Source organism: Rutidosis leptorrhynchoides, chromosome 7 (assembly GCF_046630445.1).
Source record: "Rutidosis leptorrhynchoides isolate AG116_Rl617_1_P2 chromosome 7, CSIRO_AGI_Rlap_v1, whole genome shotgun sequence".
Taxonomy (NCBI): Eukaryota; Viridiplantae; Streptophyta; class Magnoliopsida; order Asterales; family Asteraceae; genus Rutidosis; species Rutidosis leptorrhynchoides.
This window is the reverse complement of record NC_092339.1, coordinates 29,788,702-29,806,018: the sequence shown is the minus strand read 5'-3', so window position 1 is coordinate 29,806,018 and position 17,317 is coordinate 29,788,702.

Sequence of the window (17,317 nt, the reverse complement as noted above, 5' to 3'; positions counted from 1 at the left end):
ACCAGAAGAGGATGGATCGGAAGAGGAGGAACCAGAAGAAGAAGAGGTTCCGGAGGAAGAAATATTGATACCTATAGTAAATCGATTAAATAAAAGAAAATCCTCAACCAACGGACCAAAGTTAATAATGGTCAATGGTGTTTCCGCCGAGGAAGCAAAATATTGGGAAGATTACCAATTTTCCGATGAATCGGATCCCGATGAGGATTCCGATGATGTTATAGAAATTACCTCGACCCAATTTAATAAAGCGAAAGAAAATAATAAGGGAAAAGGTATAAAAATAGAGAAACCCGATTCCAAGCCCGATGAACTTTATATGTATCGACAACATCCGTATTTCCTAAAATGTAACAATGACCCGGGAACCTCTAAACCACCAGGTTTTTCTAAACCATTATGGAAAACAACGGCTCGTATTAGAGGAACACCATATATTCCTAGAAAATTAGGAAAACGAACCAAGTCCGAAGAAGAAGAAACCAGTGATTCAGATTAGAGGGTTGTAATCATGTTGTGTATTATATGTATTGTAGTGTGCTTGTACTTTTATGTTGTATGTAAAAATTGTTTGTATTATTTAGTAATTATCTTTTACGAATCTAATCCTTATCTATTTTACAGTATAAAAACAAAATGGACGTTAAGGGTAGATAACCGAATATTTTAGAAGACCTACTAGAGGATATGATTGAGGAAATCTTGTCTAGAGTCAGTCAGAATTCATCAGTACATTTAGTTATGGCGAAATTAACTTGTCAAACATTTGAAAGACTTTCCAGAAATGCCTTAGTTTATAAAAGGCTTTCCTTTGATAGGTGGGGTATATCACATTAGGGAGACTGTAAGTTACACCGTGTTTTCTTCAAAGCGTTAAATGCGGGGAACCCAAATGCAATTTTACGCTACGGGTTAAGAACCTATTTTGACTCAACATATCCCAACATAGGATTTTGTGAATTAGAAAGAGCTTCTAACATGCAACATAAAGAAGCATGTTATGCTTACGGGTTAGTGATGTTCGCTTTTTACCAAAGTGAGAAAAAGAACATCGGACTGTAGCTTTTAAATAAGACCTTCCCACAAGTGACGGATTCAGTAGTTGGGGTGAGAAACAAGGTTTTTTAGATTGTTACGGGGCTGTTGGGCAATAATAAACCCTCATCCTTTTGACGACATTACAACATGCTGCCTAGCCAATGGTCATAACGGTTACTTTCCACAAAACCAAGGATGGGAAGTCGTCTTAGTAAAACCAAAATGCATGACTTGTTTCTGGACTTATGAATTACGTGTCTTTATTTCTTTTGCTGAACAACTTGCGTAATATCTAGGTTTATCTTCAAAACTGTCCTGTATCAAAGTGTACTATATTTCATGTTATATGTAATATAGCGAAGTTGTAAGTTTGAAGAATATTTGTATGTGATATATTATTATAATTAGTTTTTCATATGGAATTGTAGTAGTTGAATTGTATATTAGCTACTAAGTATGTCACGACCCGGAAAATTTCGACTAATTTTGAACCAAACTCTTGATACGATTTAATATCTTTGACACGATAAGCAAAGTCTGTTAGGTTGAGTCTCAAAAAAAATTTTGAACCATTTTCATATATGCAAATTGCCCTTTGACTATTCCCGACGATTCATGAACAATTGTTTGTAATTAAATATGTATAGATATATATGTACAAATATAAAAGTATATAATGATAAAAATACAAATTTAATCATTTGAATTAAAATGAATCTATATATACATGTATATGATTTCTATATATAGTTAATATTATATGTATATTGTAATATATATAATATATGAATATTAAATATTCAATATATGTTACTATATAAGTATCAAATATTACATAATTAATAATATGCAATATTAATATAATAAATTTAATTACAAGTAAAATATATATGTTATACTTATTACTTTCATTATTATTGTTAATATTAATAAACAACATTAGTATTAATATTATTATTATTATTATTATTATTATTGATATAGTTATAAATATTAAAATTCTAAACAATTTTTAGATTATAATTACCAAAAATAAAGATTTAAATAAGAATGATTGAAAATTATAATTTAGTTATAATTATTATAAATATCATTTATTATTAATAAAATTGTTATTATTAACATACTTACTTTTATTATTTATAATATAATAAACGATTTTATATAATGGAATCCGTTTCACATCTCGATCATACAATATTTGATTTCATTCATGTCTCTTATTTGGTTACAAGTGGAATCCAATCAGAGGTACAAACAAATTTTGTTAGAGATCATTTTTATCCTTTTATTTCCTTCTGTTTACATGTGAACCATCAAATATCTATATCTCTATCTATCTCTCACTTCTTCTCTTTATAAAAATCAGGAAGACAATCACCGAAACCCATTGAGAATCACCATCTTTTCTCTTGATCTTCTATTCGACCGGAACACCCAATACCACAATCATCAGACATTTAAACCTGTTACTATATTTACAATTTCGGTTATAAACCCACCTATCTATCTATCTCTCAAATTAAAACACCAAAACCGTTAACATAATTTCTATTCTGCTTCTGTTTTTGTTTGAGCCACAAAACAATATGATCGAAACCAACTAACAGCTCCTACTTCTGTCTATTCTTCTCCTGATAACAGCAACAATAATAATGAATAAAGATAATGATGAAGATGATATCCTATAACTTGTTTTCCAGTCAAGAATATCACCAAGATAACCACCTTGTTGTTGTTTTCTGAATTATAACCCAAAACATTTTTTGTTGTGTTACCTGTTCAAACCCAAAATCATCTCGACTATAACAATCATTATACCACCACTTCAACTAGACACCACAATTGTGAAACCCACTTAGATACGTTCCTGTTTTGTCCAGCCTACCACAACCCACGTAAACTTGCTGCGTGTATTCACCTCTACTCCTGTTACAAACTCAATCTATACCTGCAACTCGATTATAACTGCTGCTGCTAACGATTCTATTTCCAATCACCTTATTCGAAACCACAATAAACCTCACCGTCACAGGTATATTGTTGCTTATGTTCCTGTTAAAAACGAAAATATTGATTATGATGGAGAGGATAGAGACGTTGAACTGTAACTAAAGATAATGATTATAATTATGCTAGAAGATAACACCAATAGCTGTAAAGTGAAACCTGTTGAGTTTTATGGATAAAAGGACATCTTACGGCTGTATGCCACTAGAATAAAGAACCAATACTTTTACAATCTAATGGACTAGTAGGACATATGGACTCCTATAAGATTTGGATCGTTTCATATTTTTTTGGGCTATTAATTGGATTGCATAACCTTTTGGGATGCTATGTTCCTATTTTCTAATTTGGTCGTGGCAATTGATTTATCACTTGGGCCGAGACCCAGTTAGACTTCGGTTGAGCTGAAAAGATCGGTGGTAGCATGTGATGTTATGGTTATATTATGATAACATTAGGAATGATGAAGATGTTGATCATTAGCAAGGATATAGTGATGATATATGGATAATGAATCAAAAACCTTTAAAGTTATACGGACTAAAATATTATTGGGCTTAGACAATTTAGTTTAGGCCGTTTATGTTATGGGCCGAGATCTAGTGGGTATTCGGTTGGGCTAAAAATGATAACATAAATGACTTAGGAAAAGGATGATGATGAATACAATATAACGATTATAAACGAGATCGTGATGATTGTGATGATCTTGATTCGTTAATGTTATATGAAATAACGATAATAATAAATATGGTTAAGATGATCGGGATGTGATAGATGACGATATAGATGACGGTTTAGATGATGAAGATAATGGTTCTGTAAGGATATATTTGGGTTAGCGGGACGTCGCGGGTTCAAACTCGGACTTGGGCATTTTCTTTAGGGTTACTCCTTTGAGGTAGTCACTTATCTATTCATTTATTAATATTATTATCTTATTATTATTATTATTATTATTATTATTATTATTATTATTATTATTATTATTATTATTATTATTATTATTATTATTATTATTATTATTATTATTATTATGAATATCATTATTAGTAGTATTATTATTTTTATAATTATTAATACTAGTATTCATCTTTATAAAAATTATCATTATAACTGTTATTATTATTATTATTATTATTATTATTATTATAGGATGAAACAATTTTTTTATTTATTATTATCAACATTATTTTATCAAATAACTATTAGTTATATAAAACTATATTTATTACATATAACATAACTATATTAATATTTTTATAATAAATATTGATAAATGTAATTTATTAGATTTTTAATGAAATACGTAATTAAAGATAACAATTAAATCACTATTAATATGGAGATTTGTTCGATTTCAATTATATGTGTTAATATATATAATTAATATAGGTTCGTTAATCCGAGGCCAAACCTACACTTGTTCAATGTCGTCATATGTATTTTTACTACAAAATACAATACAGTGAGTTTCATTTGCTCCCTTTTTAATTGCTTTTGCAATATATATTTTTGGGCTGAGAATACATGCGCTACTTTTATAAATGTTTAAGAAATAGACACAAGTACTTAAAATACATTCTACGTTGAGTTGTACCACTGGCATATTTCCATGTAGCTTGTAACTAATATTTACATGGGTATTGTAAACGCAAATCCTATTGATAGATCTATCGGGCCTGACAACCCCAACCGGACTGGACGACCAGTATTCAACGGTTGCACAGTACTTCGTTTGGTTACTACATTTGGTACAGTGTAGGGAGATTTCATAATAAAGGGAATATGCGACGTTGATTAAATGTTAAGTATGGTTACCAAGTGCTCAACTACTTAGAATGCTTTACATACACTTGCGAGTGTATTATGTTTATGATTATGAAATCTTGTGGTCTATTAAGATATTGAAATGATTGTTATGATAAACCTATGAACTCACCAACCTTTTGGTTGACACTTTAAGCATGTTTATTCTCAGGTACGAATTAAGTCTTCCGCTGTGCAGTTGCTCATTTTAAGGACATTACTTGGAGTCAATCATCGCAATGGGACCAAATGTTGATGACTTCGTCCAGGTGGATTAGGACGGGTCGTTTCAAAGTATGAACTTAACTGGTAGGTAGTACCCGAATTTAAACTTATAAAATGCTAATATGAAGAAAAAGCTTTTATAAATGAGTTCATATTATGCTACGAAATACTATTGACTACTCTTAATATTCTGTATGATAAACTCGATTCAGTTGGCTATTTTGAAGAAAATGGCACTGACTACTTGACACACCATGAATATGAGCGAAGAGGAATTTCGTACCTTTCTTGCTGCAAACATAGCCGCAGTACAGGCTGTGCTACATACCAAAAATAACTCTGAATCTAGCAATGCAGCTAACGGCGCAAGAAATCGTGTAGGATGCTCCTACAAAGAATTCACTGCTTGCAAACCTTTGGAATTTGATGGAACCGAAGGACCAATTGGATTGAAACGGTGGACCAAGAAAGTTGAATCGGTGTTTGCCATAAGTAAGTGTACTGAAGAGGACAAAGTTAAGTATGCTATGCATACCATCACAGGTACTGCGTTAACGTGGTGGAACACCTATCTTGAACAGGTAGGACAAAATGCTGCTTACGCACTACCGTGGTCGGCATTCAAGCAATTGATGAACGAGCAGTACCGTCCTAGAAACGAAGTCAATAAACTCAAGGCAGAACTTAGAGAGTTACGAATACAAGGGTTCGACGTTACCACATATGAACGACGATTCACCGAGTTGTGCCTATTGTGTCCGGGAGCATTCGAAGATGAAGAAGAGAAGATCGACGCATTTGTAAAAGGGTTACCAGTAAGGATTCAAGAAGATGTGAGTTCACACGAGCCCGCTTCTATACAGAAGGCAAGTCGAATGGCTCATAAACTCATAAATCAGATTGAGGGAAGAATTAAAGAGCAGGCGGCCGAAGAAGCCAACACGAAACAACTCAAGAGGAAGTGGGAGGAAAACGGTGACAATAGTCACCAGTACAACAACAACAACAATTACAACCACAATCGCAACAACTATCCCAACAACCGCAACAATAATCGCAACAATAACCGCAATCCTAACAATAACTACAACAAACATCCCAACAATAACAACAACTACAACAACCGTTTCAACAACAATAACAATCCCAACAACAACCTCAATAACAACAACGGCAACAAAAACCAAAAACAGCCATGTCATAGGTGTGAAGAAAATCATCAGGGGTTTTGCACGACATTTTGAAACAGGTGTAAAAGAAATGGTCATAGCGCGACAAAGTGTGAGGTCTACGGACCAAAGTTTAACATAACCAAAGGAACAAATAATGTCGGAACAAGTAATGCCGAAACGAATAGTGTCGGAGCAAGTAATACCAACCCTGTTTGTTATAAATGTGGAAAAATGGGCCACATTATTAGAAATTGCCCGAATAAGGGGAATACTAATGGACAGGGCCGTGGAAGAGTTTTCAATATTAATGCGGCAGAAGTACAGGAAGACCCGGAGCTTTTAACGGGTACGTTTCTTATTGACGATAAATCTGCTTATGTTTTATTTGATTCGGGTGCGGATAGAAGCTATATGAGTAGAGAATTTTGTGCTAAATTAAGTTGCCCATTGACGCCTTTGGATAGTAAATTTTTACTCGAATTAGCAAAAGGTAAATTAATTTCAGCAGATAATATATGTCGGGAGAGAGAAATTAAACTGGGGGATGAAAGGTTTAAAATTGATTTAATACCAGTCGAGTTAGGGAGTTTTGATGTAATAATTGGCATGGACTGGTTGAAAAAGGTAAGAGCAGAGGTCGTTTGTTACAAAAATGCGATTCGCATTATGCGTGAAAAAGGAAAACCTTTAATGGTGTACGGAGAAAAGAACAACGCAAAATTAAATCTTATTAGTAGTTTGAAGGAGCAAAAACTAATAAGAAAAGGTTGTTACGTCATTCTAGCACACATTGAGGAAGTTAAACCTGAAGAAAAGAACATAAGTGATGTTCTCGTCGCAAAAGAATTTTCCGATGTATTTACGAAAGAATTACCGGGACTACCCCCACATCGATCCGTTGAATTTCAAATAGACCTTGTACCAGGAGCTGCACCAATAGCTCGTGCTCCATACAGACTCGCACCCAACGAAATGAAAGAATTATAAAGTTAGTTACAGGAACTTTTAGAGCGTGGTTTCATTCGACCAAGCACATCACCATGGGGAGCTCCTATTTTGTTTGTCAAGAAGAAAGATGGTACATTCAGGTTGTGTATCGACTTCCGAGAGTTGAACAAACTTACCATCAAGAACCTCTACCCACTACCGAGAATCGACGACTTATTTGATCAACTACAAGGCTCGTCTGTTTATTCGAAGATCGATTTACGTTCTGGATATCATCAAATGCGGGTGAAGGAGGATGATATTCCAAAGACTGCTTTTAGGACACGTTACAGTCATTACAAGTTTATGGTTATGCCGTTTGGATTGACTAACGCACCAGCTGTGTTCATGGACCTCATGAACCGAGTGTGTGGGCCATATCTTGACAAGTTTGTCATTGTTTTCATCGATGACATACTTATTTACTCGAAGAATGATCAAGAGCACGAAGAACATTTGAGAAAAGTGCTAGAGTTGCTGAGAAAAGAAAAACTATACGCTAAGTTTTCAAAGTGTGCATTTTGGTTGAAAGAAGTGCAATTCCTCGATCATATAGTGAACAAAGAAGGTATTCAGGTAGATCCAGCAAAGATTGAAATTGTTGAAAAGTGGAAAACCCCGAAAACTCCAAAACACATACGCCAATTTTTAGGACTAGCTGGTTACTACAGAAGGTTCATCCAAGACTTTTCCAGAATAGCAAAACCCTTGACTGCATTAACGTATAAAGGGAAGAAATTTGAATGGAAAGATAAATAAGAGAAAGCGTTTCAATTGTTAAAGAAAAAGTTAACTACGGTACCTATATTGTCATTACCTGAAGGGAATGATGATTTTGTGATATATTGTGACGCCTGAAAGTAAGGTCTCGGTTGTGTATTAATGCAACGAACGAAAGTAATTTCTTATGCGTCTAGACAATTGAAGATTCACGAACAGAATTATACGACGCATGATTTGGAATTAGGCGCGGTTGTTTTCGCATTAAAGACTTGGAGGCACTACTTATATGGGGTCAAAAGTATTATATATACCGACCACAAAAGTCTTCAACACATATTTAATCAGAAACAACTGAACACGAGGCAGCGCAGATGGATTGAATTGTTGAATGATTACGACTTTGAGATTCGTTATCACCCGGGGAAGGCAAATGTGGTAGCCGACGCCTTGAGTAGAAAGGACAGAGAACCCATTCGAGTAAAAGCTATGAATATAATGATTCACACTAACCTTACTACTCAAATAAAGGAGGCGCAACAATGAGTTTTAAAAGAGGGAAATTTAAAGGATGAAATACCCAAAGGATCGGAGAAGCATATTAATATTCGGGAAGACGGAACCCGGTATAGGGCTGAAAGAATTTGGGTACCAAAATTTGGAGATATGAGAGAAATGGTACTTAGAGAAGATCATAAAACCAGATACTTAATACATCCTGGAACGGGGAAGATGTACAAGGATCTCAAGAAACATTTTTGGTGGCCAGGTATGAAGGCCGATGTTGCTAAATACGTAGGAGAATGTTTGACGTGTTTTAAGGTCAAAGCGGAGCATCAGAAACCATCAGGTCTACTTCAACAACCCGAAATCCCTGAATGAAAATGGGAAAACATTACCATAGATTTCATCACTAAATTGCCAAGGACTGCAAGTGGTTTTAATACTATTTGGGTAATAGTTGATCGTCTCACCAAATCAGCACACTTCCTGCCAATAAGAGAAGATGACAAGATGGAGAAGTTAGCACGACTGTATTTGAAGGAAGTAGTCTCCAGACATGGAATACCAATCTCTATTATCTCTGATAGGGATGGCAGATTTATTTCAAGATTCTGGCAGACATTACAACAAGCATTAGGAACTCGTCTAGACATGAGTACTACCTATCATTCACAAACTGATAGGCAGAGCGAAAGGACGATACAAATGCTTGAAGATATGCAACGAGCATGTGTTATTGATTTCGGAAACAGTTGGGATCGACACCTACCGTTAGCAGAATTTTCTTACAACAACAGCTACCATTCAAGCATTGAGATGTAGAAAGTGTTGGTCTCCGATTTGTTGGAGTGAAGTGGGGGATAGATAGATTACAGGTCCGGAAATAATACAAGAAACTACCGAGAAGATCATCCAAATTCAACAACGGTTGAAAATCGCCCAAAGTCGACAAAAGAGCTACGCCGACATTAAAAGAAAAGACATAGAATTTGAAATTGGAGAGATGGTCATGCTTAAGGTTGCACCTTGGAAAGGTGTTGTTTGATTTGGTAAACGAGGGAAATTAAATCCAAGGTATATTGGACCATTCAAGATTATTGATCGTGTCGGACCAGTAGCTTACCGAATTGAGTTACCTTAACAACTCGCGGCTGTACATAACACTTTCCACGTCTCGAATTTGAAGAAATGTTTTTCTAAAGAAGATCTCACTATTCTGTTAGACGAAATCCAAATCAACGAAAAACTTCAATTCATCGAAGAACCCGTCGAAATAATGGATCGTGAGGTTAAAAGACTTAAACAAAACAAGAAACCAATTGTTAAGGTTCGATGGAATGCTCGTAGAGGACCCAAGTTCACCTGGGAATGAGAAGATCAGATGAAGAAGAAATACCCGCACTTATTTCCAGAAGATACGTCAACACCTCCAACTGCTTAAAATTTCGGGATGAAATTATTTAACGAGTAGGTACTGTAGTGACCCGAACTTTTCCATGTTTATATATATTAAATGAAATTGATATTTACATGATTAAGTGTTTTCAACATGTTAAGCAATCAAACTTGTTAAGACTTGATTAATTGAAATAGGTTTCATATAGACAATTGACCACCCAAGTTGACCGGTGATTCACGAACGTTAAACTTGTAAAAACTATATGATGACATATATATAATTATATATATAGTTAACATGATATTATGATAAGTAAGTATCTCATTAGGTATTTTAACAATGAGTTATATACATAAAATTGTGTTTATTGAATTAAGAAACTCGAAATGATATATATAACGATTATCGTTATAACAACGTCTTACTAATTACATATGAATCATATTAAAATATTGTTACACTATGTTTAATCATGATAAATGATAAGTAAATATGTCATTATGTATATTAACAATGAACTACATATGTAAAAACAAGACTACTAACTTAAGGATTTCGAAACGAGACATATATGTAACGATTATCGTTGTAACGACATTTAAATGTATATATATCAAATTAAGATATATTAATATATCATAATATCATGATAATATAATAATTTAACATCTCATTAGATATAATAAACATTGGGTTAACAACATTTAACAAGATCGTTAACTTAAAGGTTTCAAATCAACATTTACATGTAACGACTAACGATGACTTAACGACTCAGTTAAAATGTATATAAATGTAGTGTTTTAATATGTATTCATAAACTTTTGAAAGACTTCAAGACACTTATCAAAATACTTCTACTTAACAAAAATGCTTACAATTACATCCTCGTTCAGTTTCATCAACAATTCTACTCGTATGCACCCGTATTCGTACTCGTACAATACACAACTTTTAGATGTATGTACTATTGGTATATACACTCCAACGATCAGCTCTTAGCAGCCCATATGAGTCACCTAACACATGTGGGAACCATCATTTGGCAACTAGCATGAAATATCTCATAAAATTACAAAAATATGAGTAATCATTCACGACTTATTTACATGAAAACAAAATTACACATTCTTTATATCTAATCCATATACCAACAACCAAAAATACCTAAAAACACTTTATTTCTTCAATTTTCTTCATCTAAGTGATCTCTCTCAAGTTCTATCTTCAAGTTCTAAGTGTTCTTCATAAATTCTATAAGTTCTAGTTTCATAAAATCAAGAATATTTCCAAGTTTGCTAGCTTACTTCCAATCTTGTAAAGTGATCATCCAACTTCAAGAAATCTTTCTTATTTACAGTAAGATATCTTTCTAATACAAGGTAACACTCATATTCAAACTTTGATTCAATTTCTATAACTATAACAATCTTATTTCGAGTGATGATCTTACTTGAACTTGTTTTCGTGTCATGATTCTGCTTCAAGAACTTTCAAGCCATCCAAGGATCCTTTGAAGCTAGATCCATTTGTCTCTTTTCTAGTAGGTTTATCCACAAAACTTGAGGTAGTAATGATGTTCATAACATCATTCGATTCATACATATAAAGCTATCTTATTCGAAGGTTTAAACTTGAAATCACTAGAAAATAGTTTAGTTAATTCTAAACTTGTTCGCAAACAAAAGTTAATCCTTCTAACTTGACTTTTAAAATCAACTAGACACATGTTCTATATCTATATGATATGCTAACTTAATGATTAAAAATCTAAAAACACGAAAACACCGTAAAACCGAATATACGCTGTTGTAGTAACACATCGGGCTGTTTTGGGTTAGTTAATTAAAAACTATGATAAATTTTGGTTTAAAAGTTTTTCTTCTGGGAAAATAATTTTTCTTATGAACATGAAACTATATTCAAAAATCATGGTTAAACTCAAAGTGGAAGTATGTTTTTCAAAAATGGTCATCTAGACGTCGTTCTTTCGACTGAAATGACTACCTTTACAAAAATGACTTATAACCTATAATTCTGACTATAAAATTATACTTTTTCTGTATAGATTCATAAACTTAAGTTCAATATAAAACCATAGCAATTGGATTCACTCAAAACAAATTTAAAACGAAGAAGTTATGGGTAAAACAAGATTGGTTATTTTTGCTTGTTGTAGCTACGTGAAAATTGGTAACAAATCTATATTAATCATATCCTAGCTAACTTATATTGTATTATACATGTATTCTAATATATTATGTAATCTTGAGATACCATAGACACGTATGCAAATGTTTTGACATATCATATCGACCCATATATATATATTATTTGGAACAACCATAGACACTCTATATGCAGTAATGTTAGAGTTAGCTATACAGGCTTTTTATCATCGGTTTGTGGTGGTTTGTTTTGAAAATTAGGTCTTTGCTGGTTGTAAGTATTGTTGGATACTTGTTGATTACTAGGACCTTTTTGGTTGTTGTATGGAATATTTCGGTTATAATTCTGGTTTTGATTATAGATTGTTCTTGGCAGTTGATAATTATTCTGATAATTATTTCCAGGCCTTTGGTTTATGTATGAAACATTCTCTCTTTGTTCCATTGTTAGTTCAATACTAAGACAATCTTTTGTCAAATGTGGTCCTCCACACTGCTCACAACTAATTCGTATTGAGTGGATATCTTTAGTCATCTTTTTCATTCGTCTCTCGACAGCATCTATCTTTGCAGAAATGGAATCTAAGTCATGGCTAGAATCGGCTCTAGCTGCTTTAGATGATCTAACGATATCTTTTTCTTGGTGCCACTCATGTGAGTGGGAAGCAGTGTTATCAATAATTTTATAAGCATCAGTTTCGGTTTTCTTCATAATGGAACCACCAGCTACTATATCGATGTCTTTTCTTGTAGTGATGTCGCATCCTTGGTAGAATATTTGTACTATTTGACAGGTGTCTAAACCATGTTGCGGACATCCTCTCAATAACTTTCCAAATCTGGTCCACGCCTCATATAGAGTTTCATTTGGCTTCTGTGTGAACGTAACAATTTCTCCTTGAAGTCTTACGGCTTTAGATGCCGGAAAGAATTGTTTAAGAAAAATTTTCAACTAAAACGTCCCATATATCAATCGCCCCTTCAGGTAACGATTCCAACCAATCTTTGGCTTCTCCCTTTAAAGTCCAGGGAAATAACATGAGATATATCTGTTCATCCTCAACTTCTCTTATTTTAAATAGAGTGCAGATCCTATTAAAGGTACGAAGATGTTCATTTGGATCTTCCTTCGGCGCACCACTAAATTGGCATTGATTAGTCACCATATGTAGAATTTGTCCTTTGATTTCATAATCTGGCGCATTAATGTCAGGTTGAGTAATTGCGTGACCTTGGCCAGTGCGTTTAGCTCTCATTCGGTCTTCCATACTTAGAGGTTCCAGATTTTCCATGATTGAATTTGTTGAATCTGAATCACTAGAGGATTCTGATTTAATGGATCGTTCCTCAACAATCTCTGTTTGAATGATTGGTGGTTCCGGAGGAAAAATTAATGGTTCAGGATCTATGAATTGTCCCTGAATATTCTCCGGATTCTCAATTGTGAGGTCGGGTTCAAAAAATGGATTATCGAAAATTTGAATTGGAGTACTTGGTAAACTAGATGATGATTCTAAAGAAAAATCAACGGCGACAATATTTGCTAGATGTCTTGATCGAGTTACAGGTGGTGAACGTACAAAAGGTGGTGAGCGTTTTGCTCAGTGCATTCACTGAATATCCTATTAGTTTTTAAAAAGAAAGAAAAATTATATAAGTTATCCAATTAATAGGCTTTTCTGATTTTGCCCACGTTTCGAATAGCCAAAATATGCAGCAGAGGGGCAGGATTCGTTTGGTCTCAATATAATTGAGTACTGTTTGGCTCCAATAACCCGGTCCACATACAAATCCAACTATTACTACGAACCAGAAAATTTTGATGTCTATCAATTTAACCACTTAAAATAATTTTCGTAATTTAAAGAAATTTAGAGAAAAAGTAGAAAATTCTATGTCCTAAAAACTAGAATGGCGAGAAATAAGAAAGAAAAAGAGCACGTCGAAAAATGTCGAAAAAATAAAAAGAGTTGAAAAATAAAAGGCGTCGAAACTTAAAAATGAACTAAAAACTAAAATTTAAAAGTTGCGTCTAAAAATATTAAAGCTTAAAAGTAAAACTATATCCCAAATGGCAATAACTTAAAAAGGTACTAAAAACTTAGAACGGCGTCGTAAAATTCTAAAGCACCTGAATCTTAGTCTAAAGAAAAAGCAATTAAGGGATTTTACGGCAAAGCCTAACAATCTAGAAGTAAAAATAACTATGGGAAAAACTATATCTTAAAACTAATTACGAGCGAAAAATACAAAAATTTACGCTAAAACAATTAAAAGGGTACAAAATATAAAAATATACTAAAAGTTGTAAACAGTACAATTTTTATAAAAATATTATTTTTAGATTATTTATTTTATAAAACTATTAATTTATATAATTTATTAAAACTAAATAAACTAAAAATACAAAATATACTTAAACTAATAACTAATTAAATAATAAAACCTAATTAGGGTTTCTAATTAAATAATAATAATAATAATTACTCCGTAATGATGGCTGTTTGAGTCAACTGTGGCGTGTCAGAAACCCTCATGCGATCGCATGAGAATTTGCCTTCGGGCTCATGCGATCGCATGAGCTAGGTTTTTGGGCCACGGTCTGGGCTGCTACAGTACCAGGCCGAGAGTATTTATATTTTTTTTTTTCTGTTTTTCTGTTTTATAAAAAAATACACAATATTTAAATAAAATTTATATTTTTAAATACTAAAAATAAAAATAAAGAAACTTTATAAAACTTAAATATTTAACAAACTCTTAAAAATATTTAAATTTTTGTTTTTCTTTTTAATTTTTTTTATTATATTTTAAAACATATTTTTACAAAAACGTATTTTTATAAAAGTAAACTTAAAAATTAATAAAAATCTTTTTTTTTCTCTAGCGTTGCGCTTCCGGCGTTTAAGCAGAATTGATCCCCGACAGCGGCGCCAAAAATACTTGATGTGTGCGAGGTGTACTAGAAAATAGTATTATTTTTTACTAGGAAATACTATTAAATACGATACAATTTTACACAAGATATTTATTTATTTATAGAATGGATATACCTAAACCTTGCTACAACACTTATAGACAGTGTACCTAATCGTACAATAGTGTAGTTTTTAGTAAGTCCAGTTCGTTCCACAGGGAAATCTTTAAACAAAGCTTAACGCTATATTAGTTTTAATTTATAAAAATACAAATATTTATATAAGTAATATTATTATTATAAAAGGAGGTTTTTACCGTTTAATGATCGGTTTGTCGATTTTAAAACTTTAGTCGCAGTTAAAACCTAATGTAAAATATTAAAAATAAATACAACTTAATTTAGAGCATAAAGTAAATAATGATAATGAAATTGCGATAAATAAAGTGCGGTAAAATAAAATTGCGATAATTAAAAAGTACGATAATGAAAAGTGCAATTAAATACAATGACAATAAATAAAAATGTGATAATTAAAAGTGCAATTAAATATGAAAATAAAGGAATTATGCTTATTAAAAATTCCGTAATCATGATGTTTGAAGCGTTGATTTTAGTTTTATGCCTATGGGTTAATTGTTCTTTGTCCTGGATTATTTAATATGTCCGTCTGGTTTTTGTCCATAACAGTCCATCAGTCATAAATATAAAGTGCGAGTGTCCTCGTCAAATTATCCTTATATCCGAAGTCAAATATTCCACTTAATTGGGGACTAAAACTGTAACAAGGTTTTAATACTTTGTTTAATAATTACACCAGGATGTCGACTGCGTGTAACCCAAGGTTTTAATACTTTGTTAACAATTACGCCAAGTGTCCTTGTACATAATTTCACCCCTGTTTTAATAATTCCATAGACTATTAATTCATTCCCGTGTCCGGTTAAATGAACGATTATTCGTACATATAAATATCCCGCCTATCGTGTCCGATCGAGTGTATATGGTTATTTATAGGTACGTCCAATTGTAAATCTTTATATTAAAATTAATAAACTATCATTTAGTTAAACAAATATAAAGCCCATTAATAGCCCATAGTCTAATTTCCACAAGTGTCCAATTATGGTACAAAGCTCAATTACCCAATTTTAGTATTTAGCCCAACATCATGATTACTTTGTTTTAAACAAGCATAATAATAACTTAGCTACGAGACATTAAATTAAAAAGGTTGAACATAACTTACAATGATTAAAAATAGCCTAGCGTTACACGGACAGAATTTCGACTTACACCCTTACAACATTTGCTAACATACCCTTATTATTAGAAATTAAAATTAAAATTAAAATTATAACATATATATATATATATATATATATATATATATATATATATATATATATATATATATATATATATATATATATATATTTTACGTATGATGAATGAGAAAAAGATGTGTTTGATGTTCACCAAAAACGCGAGTTTTATAGGCAATGTGGGCTGGAAAAGGGGCTCATGCGATATTGTACTTTGCGTTTCGCGTCTTGTACTCTTTAAATTTTGAGACGTTTCTCATCAATAATTGGAACCACTTTGATTGTACTTTGTACTTTTGAGCTTTTTGGTCGTTTGCGTCTTTAATTCGTCGAATCTGTCTTTTGTCTTCACCTTTTATTATTTAAACGAATATCACTTGTAAATAGAACAGTTGCAACTAAAAGCTTGTCTTTCTTGAGGGATAATGCTATGAAATATATGTTCGTTTTTAGCATTATCATTATCCGATCTACTAATTGACGCGAATCCTAAAGATAGATCTATTGGGCCTAACGAACCGCATCCAAAGTACCGGATGCTTTAGTACTTCGAATTCGTTTTTATCATGTTCGAAGGATTTCCCGGAATGATAGGGGATATTCTTATATGCATCTTGTTAATGTCGGTTATCAGGTGTTCACCATATGAATGAATTTTATCTCTATGTATGGGATGTATATTGAAATATGAAATCTTGTGGTCTATTATTATGATTTGATAATATATAGGTTAAACCTATAACTCACCAACATTTTTGTTGACGTTTTAAGCATGTTTATTCTCAGGTGATTATTAAGAGCTTCCGCTGTTGCATACTAAAATAAGGACAAGATTTGGAGTCCATGCTTGTATGATATTATGTAAAAACTGCATTCAAGAAACTTATTTTTGATGTAATATATTCTTATTGTAAACCATTATGTAATGGTCGTGTGTAAATGGTATATTTTAGATTATCATTATTTGATAATCTACGTAATGCTTTTTAAACCTTTATAGATAAAATAAAGGTTATGGTTGTTTTAAAAATGAATGCAGTCTT